Raw genomic sequence first — 26,258 nt, 5'->3', positions numbered from 1 at the left:
TGGGTTCTCTATTCTGTTCCATTGGTCTACGTGTCTGTTTTATGCCAGTACCGTGCTGTTTTGTTTACAATTGCTCTGTACTATAATTTAAAGTCAGGTGATGTGATTCTTCCAGTATTGTTCTTTTTGCTCAGGATGGCTTTTGGTATTCTGGGTCTTTTATGGTTTCGTATAAATTTTAGGATTTTTTTTCTATTTCAGTGAAGAGTGTTATTAGTATTTCAATAGGGATTGCATTGACTCTGTAGATTGCTTTGTGAAGTATGGGTATTTTAACAATATTTACTCTTCCAATCCATGAAGATGAACTATCTTTCCTTTTTTTTTTCTTTTGGTGTCCTCTTTAATTTTTTTGCATCGATGTTTTATAGTTTTCATTGTAGAGATCTTTCACTTCTTCTGTTATGTTTATTCCCAGATATTTTATTTTATTTCTAGTTATTGTAAATGGTATTACATTCTTGATTTTCTTCTTTAGATTGTTCATTTTTGTCATTTAGAAATGCTACTGACTTTTGTAGTTTGATTTTGTATCCTGTGACTCTGAATTTGTTGATCAGTTCTAATAGTTTTTTGGTGCAGTCCTTAGGTTTTCCCAAATATAAGATCAAATCATCTGCAAACAAGAAAACAGTAATAATTTTACTTCTTTCCAATTTGGATCCCTTTTATTGTTTTTCTCTTGTCTGAATTGCTCTAGCTAGGACTTCCAGTACTATGTTGAGTAACAGTGTTGGAAGTGGACATTCCTGTCTTGTTCCAGATCTTAGAAGAAAGGCTTTAAGCTTTTCCCTGTTCAGGATGATACTGGCTGTGGGTCTGTTGCATATGGTTTTTATTGAGTTGTGGTATGTTCCTTCTACATCTAGTTTTTTTTGAGGGTTTCTTTTTATCACAGGGATGTTGAATTTTATTAAATGCTTTTCAGCATCAATTGAAATTATCATAAGGTTTTTGGCCTTCATTCTGTTGATATGAGGTGTCACATTCATTGATTTGCATATGTTGAACCATGTTGGCATCCTCGGTATAAATCCCCCTTAGACATGATGAATGGTCTTTTTCATAGGATGAGTTTGGAAATACTACAGTCTTCTCTGTTTTTTGGAATAGTTTGAGTAGGATTGATAGTAATTCTGCCTTCAGTGTTTGGTAAAATTAATCAGTGAAGCCAGTGAAGCCATTGAATCCAGGCTTTTCTTTGCTAGGAGATGTTTTATTATGGCTTCAATTTCATTTATCCATTTCTTCTAGGTTTTTTTTTTTGAGATGGAGTCTTGCTCTGTCACCCAGGCTGCAGCGTGGTACAATCTCAGCTCACTGCAACCTCTGCCTCCCAGGTTCAAGTGATTTTCCTGCCTCAGCCTCTGGAGTAGCTGGGAGTACAGGTGCATGCCACCGTGCCTGGCTAATTTTTGTATTTTCAGTAGAGATGGGGTTTCACCATGTTGGCCAGGCTGGTCTTGAACTCCTGACCTCAGGTGATCAACTGCCTTGGCTTCCCAAAGTGTTGGGATTACAGGCATGAGCCACGGTGCCCAGCCATTTCTTCCAGGTTTTTCAATTTATTGGAATATAGTCGGTCATAATAGTTTCTAATGAGTCTTTGAATTTCCGCAGTATCAGTTATAGTGTCTCCTTTTTAATCTCTGGTTTTATGTATTTGAGTCTTCTCTCTTTTTTCTTAGTCTGGTTAAATGTTTGTTGACTTTGTTGGTCTTTTAAAAAATATTAACTTTTCATTTCATTGATATTTTATATTTTTAAATTTCAATTTCATTTATTTCTGCTCCGATATTTGCTATGTTTCCTTCTACTAATTTTGGTTTTGGTTTGCTCTTGCTTTTCTAACTATTTAAGATGTATTATTACGTTGTTTATTTGAAGCTTTTCTACTTTTTTTGATGTAGATGCTTTTTTCTATAAACTTACCTCTTAGCACTGTAGTACTGTTTTTACTGTATCCCATAGCTTTTTTTTTTTTTTTTTTTTTGAGACGGAGTCTAGCTCTGTTGCCCAGGCTGGAGTGCAGTGACGCGATCTCGGCTCACTGCAAGCTCCGCCTCCCAGGTTCATGCCATTCTCCCGCCTCAGCCTCCCGATATCTGGGACTACAGGCACCCGCCTTCACGCCTGGCTAATTTTTGTTTTTTGTATTTTTAGTAGAGACGGGGTTTCACCGTGTTAGCCAAGATGGTCTCAATCTCCTGACCCTGTGATCCGCCTGCCTCAGCCTTCCAAAGTGCTGGGATTACAGGCATGAGCCACTGCGCCCCGCCTGTACCCCATAGGTTTTGGTTTGACTTTAAACTTTTTCTTTTCTCGAAAACTCAGTGTCATGGTACCGGCTTCTTGTGCTTTGGGCAGTGAGACCCTTTTACTTGATAACAGTAGTAGCTGGGACAACTTGGCAACGTAAATAAATAAACGGCATCTATATTGGAAAGGAAGAAGTACAGTTGTCTTTATGTATAGATGACATGATCTTGCATTTAGAAAATCGTAAGAAATTTACTAAAAAGTATTAGGACTCATGAACAAATTTAAGAATGTAACACTATATAAGATTGGTATACAAAAATAACTGTATTTATTTATCAAGAAATCAAGAATGCAAAAATGGAATTACAAAAATAAATCTTGTTACAATAGAATTAAAGCTGGGGAAGCTTAAACTTGTACACTAAAAACCACAATACATGGTTAGCGTTGGAAACACCCAGATTTCATCCCTGAGCCTTCTCTCCTTGGTTCTGAGGGCTTTACCTTCACGGGGTGAGGAAAGGGGTTGCACTCTTGGCTTTTACATTATATTAGGTGGGTTCAGGTTGAGGTATCTGCAATTCAAATGAGTATTACAATCTCTACTTTTATGGATAAGAGACTGAGGCCCACCAAGAGAGGGAATGACAGTCCATATCCTGGAAGGAGAATTGTCAGGCACTGATTTCCGCTATGTAACCCCTGCCAATCACCGTGTATTTAAAGGATCCCCAGATACCATACCAATAGGTGTTCAAGAGAGAGGCCTGTAATCTAGGCGTCTGAGAAAACAAGGCTAGAGATTCCAATATTGGAGACAACAGGGCTCTGGGAAGATTAAGGTTGAGTTTTCTGGATCTGCAGAATAGAGTCACTGAGGACCAATTGCAAGATCAGAGGAGATGAAAGAACAAGTCAGGGCATGCTTAGGAAATGAGAAAACCAGGGATAGGTTTTAGGCAAGAGTCACACTGAGGAAGGGCAGGTTCTTGGCATCGCTCAGGAAGAAATCCAAGAGCAAGCCTGTGGTGGAAGAAAGCAGCTCTACGGAGGCATTGGCGGTGTTACAGCCCTGCGTCCACTCCGGCAGGGCAGGGAGCCCTCCGTGGGTTGTGCTCCCAGAGCAGCAGCCTAGGGGTGGCTTGTAGTCATTTTTATAATTCACTTTTAATGGCATGCTAATTAAGGGGCGGATTATTCGGAAATAGCTAGAAATGGGCAGCAACTTCTAGCTGTTTCTATGGCAAGGGTTGGGGACTTCCCGTGGTGCCATAGCATTGGCAAACTGTCATGGCACTGGTGGGAGCGTCTTCTGGTGATCTGAGCCGTGAGGTGCTTTCGCTGCCTCTCCCAGTTTCCTGTGTGCCTCTTACCTGAAAGCCCTTCACACCCCCATCTGCCCACCTACAAACGTCATTGCCCTTTCACCCCACCCCTGTTTCACACGCACTCCCACATCAACCCTGAGCATTCAAGCCTGAGTTTCCCTGTTAGGAACCTCAGTGGTAGCTGGAGCTCTGAGAAACCCCTAGGCAGAACTCCTTGCCTAGTTTGTGGCAGAAATCAGGGAAGGAAAGGCAAATTTCAGGTCTTTCTCACAATAAATAAATAAAGATAGGTAGATTTGATTGATTGATGGATGGATGAAACGTGGGAGTTTGCAGGCAAATATTTATCAGACACTGGAAGTGTAAGTTGTCACAAAGATTATGGAGTGCACCTGTCTTATGACCCTGTTATTTTATCCTAGTATATGCACTAGAGCATATTTTCTAACTGTGTAAATTGAAGGCTCACAAATTAGTTTAGTGAGAGAAAACATAACGGATTGGAAGAGAATTACCATATTCATTAGTTGTGTTTTTAAAATTTTAAAGTAAAATAGAAACATGATTTTTTTCATGCTTTCGAATGCATCTATAAAAAATAGACTTGAGGGCTGGGAGCAGTGGCTCACGCCTGTAATCCCAGCACTTTGGGAGGCCAAGGAGGGCGGCTCGCGAGGTCAGGAGTTGGAGACCAGCCTGACCAACATGGTGAAAACCCATCTCTACTAAAAATACAAAAATTAGGCGAGTGTGGTGGCGTGCGCCTGTAATCCCAGCTACTCAGGAGGCTGAGGCAGGAGAATCGCTTGAACCCGGGAAGCGGAGGTTGCAGTGAGCCGAGATTGCACCATTGCACTCCAGCCTGGGCGACAGAGTGAGACTCCGTCTCCAAAAAAAAAAAAGTTACTCATTAATAGCATAGACCAATTGGCCTCTATTGAAATTTCTCCATTATTTTCACAATGTCCCAGGCTGTGAAACCAGGATTTAATAAAGAACCAGAATGCCACATCTGTGTCACCTGGGTTGGGACCAGTCCTGATCCATTAAGTCCGGGTGTCTGGGTAACTGAACTCAACTGCTGGGCAAAACAGAATGTCCTGCGTAGGTTCCTAACGGGGGACCGCAGAGCCTCATGGGAAATGTAGTGTCACCTTCCAATGATGTTACCATCAAGGACCTTGGGAACCAGCTTTTCTCTCTGCGCTTGCGCCGCCCGGCCCACTCCGCCATTTTCCTCCGGAAGTGTGGCACCCAGAGGCGGCCCTGTAGCTGGGCCAGCTTGGGGCTTGGTTCTATGTCCCTGCGGGTCGGTGCGAGGGCGAAGAGGAACCCGTGGGCCTCAGGGAATCCCGGGGGGCCAGACCAGTGTTCCCTAGTTGTGGGAGCAGACGCGTGGGCGCATCGCGGGCAGGCAGGGCCTGAAGTGCAGGTGTTGGCCGCGGACCCTGGCGGGGGCTGGGAGGACAGGCGTGGGGTCCTGGCAGTGAAGCGGGTTCTAGAGGTGCAGGAGCAGGTAGGCGAGGCCGGTGGCCCTGGGCCTGGAGTCTGCAGGCCAAGCTCCTGTCCTGCCGCTGAGGGACCCGGTTACCAACCCGCATGTCACTCAGTTTGCCCATGTGTCCCGGTGCTAACACACAGTTCTCGGGAGACGTTCCCCATTCCCAGAGGAGTAGTGCGAAACGCGTGCGCCTCTAGTCTTAAACTTGCCATTTGTATTAGTTGGGTTTCCTGGTGTCTCTTTAGCAAGTGAAGTTTCTGGTTCCCTCCTTCACTGTGTGACCTGCCTAGTCCTCCTGGGTCGCATTTACAGAAGTTTGTATGAGACCTAGTTTCCAGGGAAGAACTCACTGATTCCGCGAGGGAGATGGTGTAATGGATGATGGTTGTCAGCCTTAAGGGTACTTCAGTCTTAACTGTGTGTTACAAAGTTTGAAAGGGAGGGTTCCCTATGAATAAGAAGCGCACTTGAAATAACAGCCATCTGGTCTAACCTCTCACTGGTGCTTCAGAGGAGGAAAAAAGGTCACAGGTGAAGATCCCAGTTTTCCTCGCTCAGGAAATATTAATTCTACTCCCTAGAATGCACAAGATTTGCAAAGACTAGGTGATAGTAGAAAGTTTGGACGAACTTTCAGAAGGTTGAGGTGAATTCAGCTGAGAAGAACTGTCAAGGACTTAGGAAATATTCCTTATTTGAAGGGGCCTGAAAGTGTGGTCTGGGGTACAGGAGTGACCTGTCATACTTGAGAAGATTAAAATACTCTCCAAACACCGTCCCATTCCTTCAACCTTAGCTCGATTTTTCCAGCGTCTGAGATATATTAAACCTAGTCCATCACCAAATTTAGCATTAGATTGCGAAGTTCTATTGATTGTATTTGATTTGTAATTTAAGATTTTCTCCCCCTACGTAATTCTGTTAAAAACACAGAAATGAATTCTGTTCACTTAGGTGTAACAGTTAATACTTGCTGTTTAAGGAACTAATTAAACCTTACTGGCTTATAAAAAACAACCACCATTTTATTTGTTTGAAGTTCTGTGGATCTGCATTTTGGTGTGGTGGGTTCAGCTGGGTAGTTGATATATTTGTGTTGCCTGGATCACAAAAAGGCCTTAGTCACCTGGTGACTTGACTGAGTCTGGTTGGTTTAAGATAGTTTCCTTCACAATCTGGTGGTTTGTGGTGACTCTTGGCTAGGCCCTGTGTCTCCAACATGGTAGCTCCAGACCTCTTCACAATTTGACTGTGTCCAAAAAGGGAAGAACCAATGGATATTTGCATCACATTTTCCATTGTCCATTCACTGGACAAGTCAGATGGAAAAGCCCAATTTATTCTCAGAGCATAATATGAGGGCTTGGATAGAAAGAAAGGTGTTATTGGGAAACATGAGTAGAATGGTGTACTGCAGGAAGTACATATTATGTACATTTTAAAAAACGTAACTGTAGACCAAAATTGCTGGTTTGCAAGATGCACTTTCCATAATGTTCAGGTATAGAAAAGCAAGATGTACTGTCATGGCAACACTCATATGAAGTTATTTGTGGAATCTACATACTAATAGGAAAATAGTTAATACAGCTCAGTATATTTCTATAACATTTATTTTAGTGAACTTATAATGTTTCTTTGTATTAAATTATTAGATTATATCTTTAGATAATATTGTTACTAAATTAGTAGGTAATACATATTTTTATTCAAAAATAAATTGTGCATCTAATGTCTACCAATTAATGTACTTGTAGATGTATCTTATCTTAACTTGAGTCTTTGCTGCCCCTAATGAGGCATGAAGGACTCTTCTCCCATGGAGAAGTTTTTCTTTTTCAGGAGGGAGGAGGGCTTTCCCAGGTAATGTGTCTAGAGTGTTGGGCAGAAGAATCTGGGAGCACACCACACCAGTTCTCTCCTTAATCCACGTCATTTGCCTTCTATCCCAGCTATGTTTCCAGTGTCCTCTTGGTGTTTCCAAGAGCAACAGGAAATGAATAAATCTCTGGTGAGTTGTTTATTTGTTCTTCAGTTTGTTTTACACTGTATTTTCTGAGTTTATGGGTGTCTGTGAATTAAAAAGGAAAAGTAGAAATAAGTAAAACTCAAGTTGAAGGAAATATACATAAATAAGATAAAGCTGACCTGTAGATATAGGCAGGTTATAAGAGCTTAGAGTTGTCTAAGTTGAGTGCAAATTTTCCTCTGATCTTTCTGATGCCGAGAGAAAAAAGGCAGTCATATTTGTTATGTGATTGGAATGGAATCCGAGAAGAGAGCATGCTGTGTTCTTGTGGGACAGGAAAGCTTGTGTGCACCAAGTCTGAACCACCACCTTCATTGGTGACATAGATTATGTGCTGGAACATATTTCACACCAGCCTGGCAGTAAGCACTTGTAGTGTTGTGCAGTGGAAATGGTCATCGGCCACTAAAGCACAGCTTCCATCATAAGGTATGCTCCTTGCTCAAAGAGTGTGGTCCCAAACAGCTTTTGGGAGGTCCTCCTCGATTCATGGATGAAACCTGGAACATATTGAGGACTGAGTTAACCATAGGTCCTTAAATAACTCTCCACACCTTTTTCTTAGTTTATCTGTACATGCAGGGTGTGCAGCAGCCTGTTCAAAGTCATATTTTCTGGGAAATATTTCCAGTGTTTATTTGCACTTTAGCCCACTCTGTGTAGTCTTAACTTATTTCTTCTAAACTCACCATTAACCTAAATAATAGTCAAATTTAGGGGGACTGTATTTGCCTTACTCGAGTCTTCTACCATAGTTGAAACTGTCATACCTGAGTGAGTTAAAGAGAAACGCCACACTTTGAGATGAATTCGGGAGTCCTTTATTAGCCGGTGACTGAGAGATGGCTAATGCACAAAATTCTCTTGGCCCCGAAGAAGGGAATAGATTTTCTTTTATACTTTGGTTTAGAGAGGGGACGGGGGATTCTAGCTGCAGCAACTTTACAGAAGAAAAAAACGACAAAAATGTTAAAAATACTTATGGTTACAGGAAAACAAACTGTTCCAGGTGCAGGGGCTTTAAATTCACCACAAAGTGATAGGTGAGGGGGCTCTGGGCATTATCTGCCGGACAAATGTGGGGGCTTTATGATACTATCTCTGAGTAATTTGCTGGGAACTGTGGACATCGCTTGTCTCAGCACTTTATCAGTTAATTGTACTCTTTGATATGTTGAAAATCAGCTTGCACAAGTTAAAGTACTTGAGGAAAGGGGGTGGTTAAGGAGCCCTTGATGTCTTGTAAATGAAGGAGTCAAATGGAGTTTGTCTGGTTTTCTCAGCTAAGGGAGAGTCTGTTCATATTAAAAACAAGGTTAGCTATCTAAGGAAGAGTCTATTCATGTTAATACAAGGTTGGATATTACAAAACGTCTGGTCATGATCTGGAAATTCTTCTGTGTTAGTTCTGTTAAAAGGAAAACTTTAAAGGAGTTTAATTGAGCAATAAACAATTCACGAATCAGACAGTCCCCAGAATCACAGCAGATTCACAGAGACTCCAGCGCAGTCATGTGGTGGAAGAAGATTTATAGACAAAAGGGAAATGGCATACCGAAATCAGAAGTGAGGTACAGAAACAACTCAGCATTTGCCTTGTTTGAACAGTTTGAACATTTGGCAGTGCCTGAGTGGTTGAAGTTTGGCCATTGGGATTGGCCAAGATGTAGCTGTTGTTCCAGGTGCATACTCTCAAGTTAGTTTTTCATTCTTGTATACCTATTAAAGTAGGTTGCAGTTCATCCACAAGGACTCATATATATAATTATGGAGTCCTTCTCAGGCCATACTTAGTTCACTTTAACAATGCCTTCCCTTTGGTTATTTTCTCAATTTTGAGAGATTGGCCAAAACTTCAGTCACTGGTGTCACTATTACCCTTGCAAATGTACTTACTTGGTTTAGAAACCCCTTGGGAAATAGAACAGTGAGATTTGAAAAGGTGGAACAAGGACTTGAGTAGAAGATATCTTCTTATGCTGGAACATCCTGTTTACAGGAGAAAAACAAAACCTGGCTTCTTCTAGGATTTATGTGTTTCCTTAAAGTCTTAGTTTGATTATGTTACATTTAGCATGAGTGACTCCATTTTGGTTTGGTTTGGTCTGTTGGGACCTATTGCATGAGCTTAGTTCAAAACAATGGCCTCCCATAATTTTGCTTAAAAAATTCCTCCTTTTGGCTGGGTGCGGTGGCTCACACCTGTAATCCCAGCACTTTGTGGGGCTGAGGTGGGCAGATCACGAGGTCAGGAGATTGAGACCATCCTTGCTAATACGGTGAAACCTCATCTCTACTAAAAATACAAAAAATTAGCCAAGTGTGGTGGCGGGTGCCTGTAGTCACAGCTATTCAGGAGGCTGAGGCAGGAGAATGGCCTGAACCCGGGAGGCGGAGCTTGCAGTGAGCCGAGATCGTGCAATTGCACTCCACTCTGGGGGACAGACCAAGACTCTGTCTTAGAAAAAAAAATCCTCCTTTTCAGTCAAGTTCTCACTTAGTTGAGAGTGTGACCAAAATGTAGGGCCTTAGCATCACTCTTAGTTACCATTGTTTTGGGTTCCGATTTTAGCAAGTCATTCCCATTGTTTTGGGTTTCTGGTTTAGCACGTCACTCCCATTGTTTTGGGTTCAGGTTTTAGCACGTCATTCCCATTGTTTTGGGTTTCTGGTTTAGCAGGTCACTCCCATTGTTTTGGGTTCCAGTTTAAGCACATCACTCCCATTGTTTTGGTTTCTGGTTTTACACTCACTTCCATTGTTTTGGGTTTCTGGTTAGCAGGTCACTCCCATTGTTTTGGGTTCTTGGTTTAAGCACATCACTCCCATTGTTTTCATTTCCGGTTTTAGCACATCACTCCCATTGTTTTGGGTTCCAGTTTTAGCAAGTCACTCCCATTGTTTTGGGTTTCTGGTTTAGCAGGTCACTCCCATTGTTTTGGGTTCTGGTTTAAGCACATCACTCCCATTGTTTTCATTTCCGGTTTTAGCACGTCACTCCCATTGTTTTGGGTTCCAGTTTTAGCAAGTCACTCCCATTGTTTTGGGTTTCTGGTTTAGCACGTCACTCCCATTGTTTTGGGTTCCAGTTTTAGTACATCACTCCCATTGTTTTGGGTTTCTGGTTTAGCATGTCACTCTCATTGTTTTGGGTTTCCGGTTTAGCATGTCACTCATAGGTTATGGTGTCCTTATGGTTGCACTTTTTTTTTAATCTCTTGTCATTCCAGTTGAAGAGATACCATTTGATATTTTAGAGATGCCTGCATGCAAACTCTTAAAACATTTGAGTAAGTACAGTGCACCAGGGAGACTCTTATGACTATTGGGATAACACCAAGAATTTGGTATATGCTCCTAACTCAGGGTCCCCATAAATCAAACCACCTAAAATCAAATAGATTAAAGAATGAATTAGATAAAGAGCTTACTTGCTTAACTCGTGGGTTTTTCTGTTAATTCCCTACAACCAAATCTTTATAATACCCCATGTTTTCTCCACATGTTATAAGTGTTAGCAGTTGCACAGATACTTCAGATAAGTGTCTCATGATAGTAGAGAAGTCTTGATCTGTGATCTTGGGAAAAGCTGTTCACATTAAGGATGCCATCTTCTTCTGGGGGGGGAACTGTCCTTGTTAGCTTTACCTTAAGGGTTCCAGTGGGTATATGGTTCCAAGTGTGGAAGGACCCTTCTGAGTTGTGAGACTATGAACCCAAAGTTTAAGGTTTTAAAGTTTTGCTGTCATGTGGATGGCAAGGGCAGTCCTTCTCTGATGTTCTCAGAAGATCCAGTCATCAGATTCTAGATTTTGCAGGGGTTGACTGTCTTCAGTGAACCATAAAAGGCTTTCTTTACCTGGTGAAAATACACTGCAGGGTAATAATCTACTATTTTAACATCAACTCTCTCGCATGGAAGAGCTTTTATACAATCAGAAAACATGCACTGAAAATGACAACTGAATGAAATCCCTTTATACAATGTTTAAATGGCCCATCAGGTAACCAAATGTACCTGAAGTTTTGATTGTTTTCCTAGGAATATAGGTTTGACAAACCAAACATTGGTTATAAACTATTTTAGCAGTTTACAAATCACCACACCAATATATTTAATTTGGATCATTTTCTCTTTCCATGATGAGTTATGGAATGCAGAACTTTTAATAACAAAAGTTTTAAGGACTTAAGAAGGATAAGGTGGCCATCCTGGTTCTTCATAAGTCTGTGCTTAATTAACATTAGACTTACATCCTCTTGAATACCAGCTGCTTCTCCAAATTAGGTGCATGGCACTGGTAACTGATGAGTAGTTATAGGTGATTTGACTTAGACCATGGAGTTTATTTAAATTATATATCTAAACAATTTCAATATTGGTGATTTAGCTTGCAAATGTGGCAAAATATTTCCTTGGTATACAATTTTTGTTTTACTTAGGTTAGCAGTTTTATAAACCAGTTGGTCTTTTTATTAAACTTTTGGGATTTTTTTTTTTGAGACAGAGTCTCACTCTGTTACCTAGGTTGGAGTGCAGTGTCACAATCTTGGCTCACTGCAACCTCCGCCTCCTGGGTTCAAGCAATTCTCTTGCCTCAGCCTCCAGAGTAGCTGGGATTACAGGCACATACCACCACACCCGGCTAATTTTTATATTTTTAGTAGAGGTGGGGTTTCACCGTTGGCCAGGCTGGTCTCAAACTCCTGACCTCAAGTGATCCACTGGCCTTGGCCTCCCAAAGTGCTGGGATTGCCGACATGAGCAGCTGCACCCAGCCTAACTTTTGAGAATTCTTAACCAGTCCAATTCTTGGGGTATCGGGGAACTTATGAGGAATTTTTACCCATGATATTAAAGTTATTAGAAATCTGTGTTCACGAGTGTTTTTCAGGATCCTTTTCATTCTTTCATGAATCTTCTAAGAGACACCATATTCTAGTGACAAAGGCCCATATTCTGTGACAAAGGCCCTGGAGGTGGGGCATGTTCTTTCTGCCTTCCACACACTGCTTCAGGCTGAACAAGGTGCTATTTTTTAACCGCTTTGTGAATTACACTTCTTTAAATTCCTGTGATAATTATTCCCTATTTCACAAGGGTGCCTTTCTGTAACATCTTGAATATGTTACACAAATAGTCTTTCTTGAGGCACCCTCTGGTGATAATACTAAAGATCACAATCAAAAACAATTGTGACCAGAGTAGCAGGACCACTTTGCATTTAGGTTGTGATCTACAGAAAAGTAAATTAAACACATTAATATTTCTATTTAGGGAAATTCTGACAAGTAATTTTATAACAAGATCACTTCATTAATTATAAAGCTTCAAAAATACTTAGTGAAAAAAACTAACAGATCAGGTTAATTACATGAGACTTTTCAGGAAAAAAAGCCATACAAAAGCAAAAAAAAAAAAATGAGAGGAGAGACAAAAACTATCTTTGACTAACATTTTAAAGGTAAGATTATTTACTAACATTATTTTTCAAAATTACATTGTGAAATTAGCATTCACTTCCTTCTAATCTCATGAAGCCATCTCACTAAAAATTATGCTTTTGAAACAAATTAATGAGCTTAATTCATTTTCTATGAGTGTATATTTTGACTTACTTAGTTAATTTTTTTGACATGGAATTGTTAGCTTTCAACGCTGCTGCAAAGGCTTCCTTATATTCTTCTAACTCAGTTGTAACCTCTTCATAAGCAGTTTTCATTTTGTAGAATTTACATTCCACATCTTTAAGTGTGAGTTCCTTCTTATTTAGTGAAGCTGTATTATATCCTCGTTTAACTGCTCTAATTGTTTTTTATATTGTGCTTGTTCCTAAAACAGAGGAAAAGAATACACTTTTAAAACAATTATAACCTAATTATTATGTTTGTTGCCTTTCATTTTGCGTCAGTGATTCAAAGAGTATTTCTAATATGTTAAAAAAGAGGCTGAAGTTTAAAATATTTCAGCAATATCAAAACTAATAACTGAATTCAGAATTAAGTCTGATTTGTAAAAATTTGAAATCATAATTATGCTAGTATTAATGTAATCTGGTCATATAAAAAGTAATAGAATCCATTCATAATTTTAAAAAGTGATCAATGAACACTGTAGCTTAAGACCAATTCATAATTATCACATAATTTCTAAATCACAATTTTTTCCTTTGCCAACTGGTCTTAATCATCAAATGACTCCATAATGAGAATCATTACTCTGAAAGATTTTGTTATAATAATAATGGAAATTTAAATATTTAAAAGAAAAAACAGATACCATTTTTTTCTAGAACTCTACAAAGCAGATTGCTACAAGAGAGGCAGATGAAACACTATATATATATATATATATATATATATATATATATAATCTCCAAAATATAATTTGCAGTGAAATAAATGAAAGCACATTACAAGTAAACTTACCTGATTTAAACAACTCACCTGTAAATGGATTTCTTCTAATTTTTCTACTGCCTGCATTGCCCTTTCATCTAGCTCTGATTTATATTCTTGTAGTTTACTAAGTTCTACCATACTGTTTTCCATGTGTCTTAAGATTTAATATTTCTTCTTCCAACATCTTTTTTCCTCCTCAAGTTTTTCACATTCCTGTTGTACTTTTTACATAGATAATAACTCCTGTTGAAAAACCTGATTCTCTTTAGCCAAATTGACACATTTTGAAGATACAGCTTCCTTCTCTGCCATAAGATCATCAAACTGCATGAATAAAATAGTATAGCTTGATAATGAAGTAGGCTGAGAATAGTCTAATACAAAACCAATAGCAAATTTTGAAATGCATTTACTTGCAATAAAATGTTATCTGTAATGCAGCAGATTCTTCAAATGTGACCCCTTAAATTACTCAGAATTTTAAGAACAAAGTTAAAGCTACCATGAGTCATAAAAATATATTCTTTACTATCATCATCTTTGCCATAGAATTTTTATACTTCATTTAACTTTTATTTTTCTGATAATTCATTTTTGTTCCTCCTTAAATGGTACAAAGTTATCTCCTAGTAAAAAGTGTCTAACCCCCTTCCTTCATTATCATTCCCCACAGTATGTCAAAAAAAGTTTCAGAGATATCATATTGAGTTATTTAGGCCAAAGTCAATAAATGGGTCTAGGAATAAGACTTTGAAAATAATATTACACTCTATATTAGGCATGGTGGCTCATGCCTGTAATCCTAGCACTTTTAAAAGCTGTGGCAGAAAGATCACTTGAGGCCAGGAATTTGAGATCAGCCAGAGCAACATAGTGAGACCCCCATCTCTACAAAAAAATTTTTTTTTAATTACCCGGGCATGGTGGCTCATGCCTGTAGACCCAGCTAGTTGGGATGCTGAGGCAAAAGGATGGCTTGTACTCAGAGTTCAGGGCTGCAGTGAATTATTATCACTGCACTTCTGCCCGGATGACAGACAAAAACCCTATCTCAAAAAAAAAAAACACAAAATAATGAAATCTATGATTAAGGATTCTGATGCTATAAGCCTTTCCTTAAACTGCAAAAGTTTCGTGCTAATTTGAATTGCATTTTAAGAAGTAATGATTCTTGGGGTAAAGGCCATAGAATACGGCACCCAGAAATAAATCCACATATTTCCAGCCAACTGATTTTGGACGAACATGCCAAGAACATACGCTGGGGAAAGGACAGCCTCTTCAAATGAATGACACTGGGAAAACTAAATATCCATATGGAGAAAAATGATATTAGCTTCCTATGTAACACCATATAACAACATAAACTCAGAATCGATTGAAGACTGAAATGTAAGGCCTAAAATTATCAAACTACTCTAAGTAAATATAGGGAAAATGCTTGAGGACATTCGTCTGCACAAAGATTTTTATGGGTAAGACATCAGAAGCATAGGCAAACAACAAATCATAGACAAATGACACTACCTTAAGCTAAAGAGCTTCTGTCCAGCCAACAACTGAGTGAAGAGAAAACCTGCAGAATAGGAGAAAATATTGTCAAGCTATTCACCTAATAAGGGACTAATATACAAAATATACAAAAAAACTCAAACAACTTCACAGTAAAAAAAATCTGAGTTTAAAATTGGGCAAAATATCTAACTATACTTTTTTTTAGAAAAAGAAATACAAATAGCCAATAAATAAATTTTAAAATGCTCAGTATCACTAATCCTCAGGGAAATACAAATCAAATCTACAATGTGATATAATCTTGCTTCAATTTGGATAAATTGCTGTCATTGAAAAGACAAAAAAAATAACAAATGCTGGTGAGGCTCCAGAGAACAGTAAACTCTTACAAGCTGTTGGTGGGAAGGTAAATTAGTGCAGCCACTATAGAGAACAACAGGAGGTTTTCTCAAAAAAACTAATAATGGGACTGCCGAGGGATCCAGCAACCCCACTACTGGGTATTCAGGCAATAGAAAAGAAAACAATAGATCAAAAGGATATCTGTCCTCATATGTTTACTGTAGCTCTATCCACAACAGCTTGTGTATGGAATCAACCTACATGTCCATCACCAAATGAATGGATGAAAAACTGTGGCACACAAACACAGTGGAATACTATTCACCGTATAAAGGAATTAAATCCTGTTATTCGTGGCCACGTGGATCAGTCTGAGGGATGTTATGTTAAGTGCAGACACAGAAAGATAAATACTGCACATTCTTACTCATATGTGGGAGCTAAAGGAAAATTGAAGGCTGGGCAATATGGCTGATGCCTGTAATTTCCTAGCTCTTTGTAAGACCAAGGCAAGAGAATCATTTGAGGCCAAAAGTTCCAGAGCTCCCTGGACAACATAGGGCGATATCTCTACAAAGTCAAAAATCAGACATGTGCAATGGAGCATGCCCATAATGCCAGCTGCTCAGGAGGCTGAGGTGTGAGGATCAGATGGGCCCAAGAGTTTGAGGCTGCAGTGAACCATGATCAAACCACTGTCTCCAGTCTGGGTGACTACAGTTGCCCAGAGCCCAGACTACACTAGCAAGACCCTGTCTCTTAACAAAAAAAAGCTGACAGAAGTAGGGGAGGGGAGGCTGGTTAATGGATACAGAATTACAGTTAGATAAGAGGAGTGAGTTCTGGTGTTCTGTGGCATTGTAGGGTGAATATGGTCAACTATGACTTATTGTATATTTTTAAAAAGCCAGAAGATTTTGAATGTTCACAATTCAAAGAAATGAAAAATGGTTGAAGTAGTAAATGTGCTAGTTAGCTTGATCATTACACACTATATACGTGTATAAAAATATCACTCTATAGCCCATAATTATGTATATATGTGTCAATTAAAACAAAAGGGAAGCTTCATTCATCCCATTTAAAAAACAAAATATGGGCCAGCCTTACTGACTTCCTTCTAATGAGTAGAATGTAGTGAAAGGAATACCATGTGGCTTCCCTAGCTCAGACTGTTTTCCCTTGGAACCCAGCCCCAATTGTGAGAGCCATCAGGCCACAAAGAGAGCCTGAAAGTGCCTGTGTCAGTGTTTATGCTTCCTGTTCCAACCAAGTTTACAGCCGATGGCCAGCATCAACCATCAAACAAGTGGGTGACCAAAGCTTCAGAGGATTCCATTTCCCCAACTAATCAGCTGTTCCTAGGGAAGCTGAAGGGAGCAGAGACAAGCTGTCCTGGCCAAGTTTTTCCCAAACCACAGGTTCATGAACAAAATAAATGTTTTTCTTTCAAGCCACCAGACTCTGGGTAATTGTTAGGAAAATAAGTTTTAAAAAGAGACAACAGGAAACATAACTTATGCAGCAGAAAAGAGTCTCCTTTAAAGCAGGATCTAATAAATGTTGCTATTTATTTATTGATGTCAAACATTATTGAGAAGCAGCAGATAACCAGGAGAGAGACATAAGCTGCTGAGGAGGAATTTTCCTAAAACTCCTTCAATTATGAATTCTGATAACAAGGCAAGGGTGTCTCCTTACAATTTCCCCTCAAGTTAGGAAATAAGACTGGGAAGCAAGAAGATGTATGATTTGAAAAACAACTAGAAATACTTGGTGACATAGGCAAAATCAGACATTTACCTGATTTCAATTAACTAAAATTCTAAAAGAAGAAGCTTTGAGTGTTTACTAATCAACCTAGTATTCAATTTTCATTTTATTTTCTAAATGAGGAAATAAGGAGATTATTATGGAATGATTTTTAGTCTTCACAGAAGTAAAATAAGCATAGTATGTTTTGAGTGTTAAGACATCAAATGTAATTTCTCCTTTACCTTACTCCAAGCTTGTTTGTATGGAGAAGTTAAGACCATCCCATCTCTATGTTATGCCACAATGTCTGTCTGTAGCACACAACTTGGCTCTGAAATTTTGAAAGTCAAAATACTAATCTACTATGTGTCTCTGATAAATTGCCTGAACGTTACCTGATTTTGAAGTGCTGCACTCCTAAGACTTTTTCTTGGAATGAGTTAAACGTTTTATTCCAAGAATCCTCTACTGAGCTAGAAAGCAGAGCTGTGAATCTCTGTTTCAGTAAAAGGAGGTCAATACAGGGAACTGTGGTTTCTGAGAATGCAAGATCTGCACCAAGAAAAGGATTAGCCACAGTGCAACCCAAGAGAACCAGATACCAGGAGGAAAGAGGGTCTGTAAACTGCAAGATGATGACTTCACTTGATTTCCACTGAGGAAAGCTGGTGGCTCAGACTTAAACTTCTCCTTCCTAGATGGTAAACATCTATGGAAGGTTCTATGAATTATAATGAGTTAGTAAAACATAATGCATTAAATATTAGACTATATCAGCAGATCCTGTGACCAAAATTTACTGAAAATATAACTATAGCGGGAGGCAATGAAAAAGAGACTAAAGGCTTGAATGGAGAAAAAAAGAAATTAAGTGTGTCTTGTAAGCCTGGCGTCTGATCATGTCTTACAGGAAGTAAGGTATAAGCTGGCCAGAGACTCCTTTGTGACACAAAAGGTAAAGTTACAGATATTCCACTAAATTTAATTTTTATTATGACATAATACAACTGGTAATATGCAACATGATTGAAAAAAACTTCTCATTCAATTCGATTGGGCCTTGACATAAGAATAGACATAAACAAGCTAAGAATTGACAATCTAAAAATAAGCCTGCACATTTACAGTCAATTGATTTTATACAAGCTTAACGAAAGAACAAAATGGGAAAAGAATAGTCTTTTCAACAAATGGTGCTGGGACAACTGGGTATCCATAAGCAAAAAATAAATAAAGTTCGACCAAATATCTTATTTAAAAATTAACTCAAAATAAAATAGTTAACTGTAAAAGCTAAAACTATAAAACTCTCAGAAGAAAACACTGGCATAAATCTTTGTGACTGCATTTGCCAGTGTTTTCTTAGCTATGACTCCAAAGGAAAAATGGATTCAATGGACTTCAAAATTGAAAACTGTTGTGCCTCAGAAGACAGTATGAAGAAGTGAAAAGGTAAGACGCCAAGTAGAAGAAAGTATTTGAAAAGCGTGTATCTGATAAGGGACTTACATATATAGGAAATATAAATAACTCTTGCAATTAATAAATAACAAGATAAGCCAATTTTAAAAAATGGGCAAATATTTTGAATAGATATATCTGCAAAGAAGATATAAAGATGGATAAGCACATTAATAGATGCTTAATGTAATTAGTCATTAGGAAAATGTAAATCAAAACCACATGTGGTATCACTTCACACCACAGGATAAAATCTTTGTTCAAGAAAAAAGAGTAAGTGTTAGGAAAAATGTAAAGAAATTAAAACCCTTATCTAATGCTGCTGGGAATGTAAAGTGATGCAGCCACTTTGGAAAACAAACTGGCAGCTCCTTAAAGGGTTAAGCATGAAGTTACCATATGACCCAGAAATTCCAGTCATAAGTATATACTCCAGAAAAATAAAAACATACGCAAGCACAAAAACGCATAGATAAATGTTTACAGCAGCATTATTAATAGTAGTCAAAAGGTGGAAAGAACCAGAACGTCTGTCACCTTTGGGTGGGAGAGAACCCAAAGGTCCATCACCTGGCGAATGGATAAATAAAATGTTTGATGTATCCATACAATGGAATATTACTCAGCAATAAGAAGAAATTAAGTACAGATACCGTATTAGTAGGAGACAGCAAAATGCCTAGGCAGATACGGAAGGGTCCCCGGAGAATCTCCAACCAGCCCCACAAGTGTTTAGACCAGATGTTATGTGCAGATAAGGGAACCTGGACTTGTCTTGCCTGGACATGCCCGCAGCAGACCGGAGGCCCACATGCAGTGGGGGGATGGGGTGGAGTCACCAGGAATTCACGCCTTATGCAGAGGAGGAGCCTGGCAGCTTCAGCTCATGTGATCCTGGTATTCAATTGTGAGGTGAGAACCTCTTTGCAGGAACCCTCTCTTTGCTGAGAGCTGTCCTTTCACATAATAAATTCTGCCCTCCTCAATGTGTCTGCATGCTTAATTTTTCCTGGTCACGAGAGATGAACCCAGATGTAGCTGAACTAAGGAGCAAAAACCCGGCATCAATACCTGCTACAGCACAGATGCAGCATGAAAAATTATGCTAAGTGAAATAAGCCAGTCCCAGCAGACCACTTGCTTTTTATTTCAGAGTTTTATAGGCAAATCTATACAAAGAAGGTGAGTGGTTCCCTAGGGCTGAGGGAGGAAGGGAAAACTAGTGAAGATGGCTAAATGATGTGGGGTTTGTTTTTAGGGTGATGAAAATGTTCTAAAATTAATTGTAATTATGACGGCATAACTCTCTGAAAATACTAAAGTTAATGAATTCTATACTTTAAATGAGTGAATTGCATGGCGTGTTCATTATTTCTCAATAAACCTGTTACCCCCCACCCCAAATTAATTTGGTACTAGAGATCTGGAGATAGGTACTGCTTGGTTTCAAATCACTGGCCAGGGTTCAAGGTCTAAGAGAATCAACAACATGTCCTTTTTATAGAAAAAGAGATTTATATTTTACAAGCTATCCTTTTCATTAGTATCAAGTCTGTAAAATTAAATGAAAAATCTTTCTTTCACTGCTTAAAGCACTGACAGATTTATATAGAGGAATAAGACCTTGTTTTCTTTGGCCCCAATTTCTATCTAAAGGGTCTGGGAAACACACCCTTCAAACTATCAAATCTCATCAGATGGGTTTTATTAACACTTATAATGTGGCTTCCTTTCTAATCTGATTCTGGTGCAGCATCACAGAGAGAAGAAGCTGAAGGAAATCAAAATATTTTACCCCAAAATATATTTTTTGACGTATTTTGAAATGGCTGCTGCAGGGCCAAGAGATTGAAATGGCCCTCATTAAGGTAGTCCAATCTCTCCCCTTCTAGGTCTTCGCAGATCTGGGGAAGATTAACTAAGTGCCTGAGGCATTTAAAGTTTGAAAAGATATATTTACCCTCTATTTTCTTAACATATTTTGGCAGAATTTGGATTTTTCCATTATCAATATTTTCCAAAATGCATGATTTTTAATACCAAAACTGATTTAAAATTACCATACTTTGGAATATAAATTATTCTATTATAAAGATACATGCATTTGTATGTTCACTGCAGCACTATTCACAATAGTAAAGACATGGAATCAACCCAGATGGACATTATCAGTGATAATGGGATAAAGCAAATGTGGTATATATACACCATGGAATACTATGGAGCCATAAAAATGAATGAGATCATGCTCTCTGCAGGGATATGGATGAACCCGAAGCTGATGTCTTCAGCAAACTAATGCAGAAAGAAAAAACCAAACACTGCATCTTCTCACTTATAAGTGGGAGCTGAATGATAAGAACACATGGACTCGGGGAGGGGAACAACAAACACTGGGGCATGTTGGGGTCAGGAGGGAGAACATCAAGATCAATAACTAATGCCCACAGGGCTTAATATCTAGGTGATGGATTGATAGGTGCAGCAAACCATCATGGAACACGTTTACCTATATAAAAAACTTGTTGGCCAGACTGGTCTTGAACTCATGACCTCATGATCTTCCTGCCTTGGCCTCCCGAAGTGCTGGGATTACAGGTGTGGCCACCATGCCTGGTGGTTATTTCTCTTTTTAAATTCTCTCAGGACTCCTAAAATCTCAAAACTTTGACCTAGATTCCCTAATCTACATTTCCAGCTCTGACCATTTTCTTGAGGTCTCTTCCTTCTAGTACACATATTATAGAAAATATTCTCAACCACATGCTCATACATTGCTAATTGGTGCAGATTACTTTTGTAGATAGTGAATGTTGTCTATTTTATGTTGGTTCTCATTAATGTTGCTTTGAGTGTACTGTTATTTTCTAATCTCAAAGGGGGACTATCTCACTGTTATGATAGTAACCAGTATACTTTGTCCTTTTTTTCTTGCTTTCTTCTTTTTTGGACCAGTATACTTTGTCCCTTTTTTGTTTTTCTTTTTTTTCTTTTTTTTGAGATGGAGTCACACTGTGTCATCCAGGCTGGAGTGCAGTGGCACCATCTCGGCTTACTGCAACTTCTACCTCCTGGGTTCAAGTGATTCTCCTGCCTCGGCCTCCCAAGTAGCTGGGACTACAGGTGCACACCACCACGTCTGGCTAATTTTTGTATTTTCAGTAGAGACAGGGTTTCACCATGTTGGCCAGGCTGTTTTTGAACTGCTGACCTCAGGTAATCCACGCACCTCAGCCTCCCAAAGTGTTGGGATTACAGACGTGAGCCACGGCATCCAGCCCTCTTTTTCTTTTATAATGAAAACTTTCCCATGAGAATCATATTATCAATTGTTTGCCTTTGTTTTCTTTTAAAGAAATTCCTTTTCCATAGAGATATGGCATGATGAAAGTCTTCTAAATTTTCTTTTGGGGGACACTTAACTATGTCATTGGGAAGCTTCAGTAAGTAGAGATCTCCCTTCTTCTCATTCAAGATTGTTCATCTCAAAATGGTGTCCACCAAATGTCTTAATCCAGGTAGTCGCTTGTTTAGAAATTCATGAAATAAGAACCTTCTCGAGAAGTTGGAGGCTATTGATTGAGATGGTTTAACGCTGCCCCTTATTATATGTTTTACTCCCAAGGTAGACATCAAAGTAGCTAATAATTCTATGACTGATGTCTAACTCACTTCTATGGGAATCTATACAAAACGTTTTATTTATGAGACAGTCTCCCTCTGTTACCCAGCCTGGAGCGCAGTGGCTTGATCACTGTTCACTACAGCCTCAATACTCCAAGCTCAAACAACCCTCCTACCACAGCCTCCCAATGTAGCTGGGACTACAGGCGTGCACCACCATGCCTCAGATAAGTGTTTAAAAAAAAATTTTTTTTTGAGACAGGGTCTCACTATATTGCTCTGGCTGGTCTCAAACTCATGGGCTCAAACGATCCTCCTGCTTCAGCCTTCCAAAACCAGGTGTTTAACTGGGGACTAACATGAAACACTTAGAAGACTACGTGGAACATAGTGAGCTACATAAAATATTTGCTATTAACATAATAATTTTATAGTATATCTTAACAAAATTGTGTATTTTAGGCAGGTGGCATGCCAATGGAAGTACTCTCCTATAGCTGCACTGAATCATTCTTACCACTGAGAGTTGCAGCAAATGGGGGACATAATTTATAACTTACTTTTCTCTCTGTATGACTCATTAGGCAATGACTATGTATGTACTACAATGTAAACAGCACCTCCTGGATTGAATAGTACATAACTGACATGACCAGCAGAGACAGGCTAAAGACAATGAGCTGAAAACCCTGGACTCTATTGTTAAATCAAGGCTCCTGAATCCGTTCCCTCTGAGCAACTGTTGCTGTGGTGCTGCCTTCACAAGCACTCTGCTGAGCACTCAGATTGAGGTGCTGTGCTATCCGTCATCGGACAAGCTGCACCCAGAACTGTTCAGCTGACAAACTGGTAGCAGTCCAGAAATACAGTTCTGCTGCATAGTGAAAAAAGGCCAATTTAGATTATTTTTCATAGAGAGAAAAACATAAATATGTGATTTAACAAGTCTCCTGTATTAAACTAATTGGTTTAGATTTGATATATAATTGCTAAAAACACACTTAGAATATAAATCTTACTGTGTCAAGGTCTCAAAGAAGAAATAATTGGTATGGTATAAAGTATTGAATTGTATGCTACAAACTTCTAAGCTAAAATATTTTCAATGTATGCAAGGATAGGTGGCATACATATTATATATTATTCCCCCATTAAGCAAATTTATAATGAGAGAAAATTATCTTCCATAAAAAAAAGCCATGTAAAATTAAGAACTAAGTTTTTCTGCACAGACTAGACAATGATTGCTAACACATAAGGTCAATGAGAGAACAGTCAGAGAAAGCTTCATGAAAACAATAAATTGTCTGCCACGTCTGAGTGAATGAGGCTAGATGAACACAAACTGAGAAGGTAGAAAGAATAGCATGAGCAAGACAAGTGGTGAAATCTGCCCAATTAACTCTGAGGATAAAGTCCAATGGCAGAGAAATAAAAACCCGTGTCCACATAATAACCTGTAAGAGAATGTTCACAGCAGCATTTTTCATAAGAGCTAAAAAGTGGAAACTAACCTAAAGGTCCATCAACTGATGAATGAATGGAAAACCAGTATAGCCATGGAATAGAATATCATTTAACTATAAGAAGAAATAAACTACCAATGTGTGCTAAAACATTATGCTAAGTGAATTCTGAAAACATTATGCTAAGTGAAAAAGCCAGTCACAAAGGACTACGTATTGTATAACTCTATGTATATGATATAAGCAGAACAGGCAAACATATGGAGACAAAAGTAGATAGATGGTGGGTGGGTGCCTACAACAGAGGTAGGTGGAGGGACATGGAGGAAGGCTGCAGTCATGCCTAGGAGATGTGGGGTTGCTTTTCAGGGTGATGAAAATGCTGTGAATATACTAATAGATACTGAGTTGTACATTTTAAATGGTTGAACTCTCTGAAATGTGAATGATATCTCAGTGAAACTGTTTTTAAAATCCAAAGGCAGGATCAAGATAATTTTCTCAACTCTCAATTTTTGATGTACATGTTATCTCAAATTTAATTATTTCCACAGTTTTATAGTATATTTTAAATAAAAGATAATAAAGAAAATACCTAACTTTTCCAATAGTTTGTAAATTAACCTAAAACATGCACTTTTAAAAGAATAGTATAACGGCCTTTCTGTACAAGTTAACCTAGAATCTGTGAAATAAATAGACACAGATTCTGTGTCCACTCACAAAAGTGAAGAAATAAGACAATTTTCTGGAACATTCCATGAAACATTCTTCTCTGATTTAATCTGGTCTGCCTCATCAGAGCAATACAAAAATTACTTAAAAATACTGTTTTAACAGGACAAAAGTCAGTTTTCTATGAGGAATGATGTATAATTCTCAACTTTTCCAAGGGTACATATTGTAAGAGAAAAGGTATGCAATGGTTTTTCAAAATGGTAGAATGAAAGTCACTATATAAAAAAATAAGTACATTATAGAGATAGTAAAATGGAAATAATTCATTATAATGAAAATAAAAAATTAAGCTTCTGCCATAATTAGTATCCTAAAACATGTTATGTAATTCAACTAGCTACAGAATAACAGTTGACATGCTAAGTTCCATACATACTTGACTTTCCACTTGAAATAATTTCTTCTTTGGGACCTGTGTCTCATCCAAATTAATGTGATAATGTGATATACCTTCCAGTGGAGACTCTAACATAGTTAATTTTTTTAGTCTGTCAGCCGCTTCTTGTTGAAGTTGTCTCACAACCTCCTGAGAAAATATTTTTGTTACTGATTTTATAAATTGTCTTATTATTAAATTATGTTAATAATATTTAACTCTAACATACTTACTTTGAAAATTATCACCACACATATCAATTCACCTTCTTTTAATCACATGTACACATTTGTATTTATTACTGAATTCAGTGAGGGATGCACAATATGTTCTCTTCCTGCCAAGTTGGTATTCTCTTACTTACATAACAGATTCATCCCACCATTCAATCACCTTAGAAGCTCAACTCAACCTCAAAGTTCCTGACATATTCAATCACCTGTCCAAATCCTTCCAACAGATTCCTATCTCAGAATAAAAGTAAAATTCCAATGGCCTTTGAGGTCCTAGGTAAACAGGTCTCTACCTCCCTCTCTGACTTCAAAGCTCCCACAACTCCCTCCTGTAATTACTCCATTCCCACTGTACGTGAAGCCTGCCACCCCTCAGTCTGAAAATAGGGATCTAATGCCTTACTCATAAATCACAGGCAGCTACAAGTATCTTTGTACTGAACAAAATTATATTCCAATGATAGTCATTGAGCCTTGAAATAAAAATTAGGAGCTAATTATTAATATAAATATTCAAAGTAAACTATAAATACCAGTGGGAAGACTAAACCAAATATAGTTTTGCTAAATATTACCACATGTATCCTAAATTATGATTTTATAACAAGTAGGTGCCTTTAAAACATTACATAGTCATAAAAATATGTAATTTGACATATTTTCAGATCTGTTAAATTAATATGATTAATAACAAAGATATACCAACTAAAATACATAAAAAGCTACTTAAAGCAAGGTATTACAAGACACAGCAATACACTTCAGTTCATCTGGGAAATCTAGAATTAAGTGTCAAAGAAAATCAATTAAATTTTAATTTGAAAATACTCATTTCAGGTGTAAACATTTCCATTTATACTTACATTATGGTCTTAACATGTGGCAACATAAAGTCATTAAAATTATTATTTCAGCAGTACAGAACTATCTACCTTAAAATATGACTCTGTGCCTAATAAAATTTCATAGGTGACACAATGTCTTTTCTCAAAGTAAATCATCTCTCACCTCTACCTTTTATTTCCTAGAAATGAGGCACGTTTCTAAGCTGGTATAGTAAACACGGTTTTCCTTTTTTTTATTAAAATAGCTTTGTTGAAATATAATTTACATACTATAGAATGTATCTGTTTTAACTTAAAGTTAAAAGATTTTTTAGTCCATTTACTGAGTTGTGCAGCCATCTCTACAATCCAAATTTACAGCATTTCCATCACTGCAAGATC

At 38.2% G+C, this 26,258-nt stretch overlaps 1 pseudogene; it reads right to left on the bottom strand.

The window, feature by feature from the left end:
* Window positions 1-5,502: 5,502 nt before the first annotated feature.
* Window positions 5,503-13,852, bottom strand: LOC134730167 (ankyrin repeat domain-containing protein 18B-like; annotated as a pseudogene).
* Window positions 13,853-26,258: the final 12,406 nt, after the last annotated feature.

This window comes from Pan paniscus, chromosome 23, assembly GCF_029289425.2.
Source record: "Pan paniscus chromosome 23, NHGRI_mPanPan1-v2.0_pri, whole genome shotgun sequence".
NCBI lineage: Eukaryota > Metazoa > Chordata > Mammalia > Primates > Hominidae > Pan > Pan paniscus.
The sequence above is the reverse complement of the archived record's forward strand: the minus strand, read 5'-3'. Positions and strand labels throughout refer to the sequence as shown.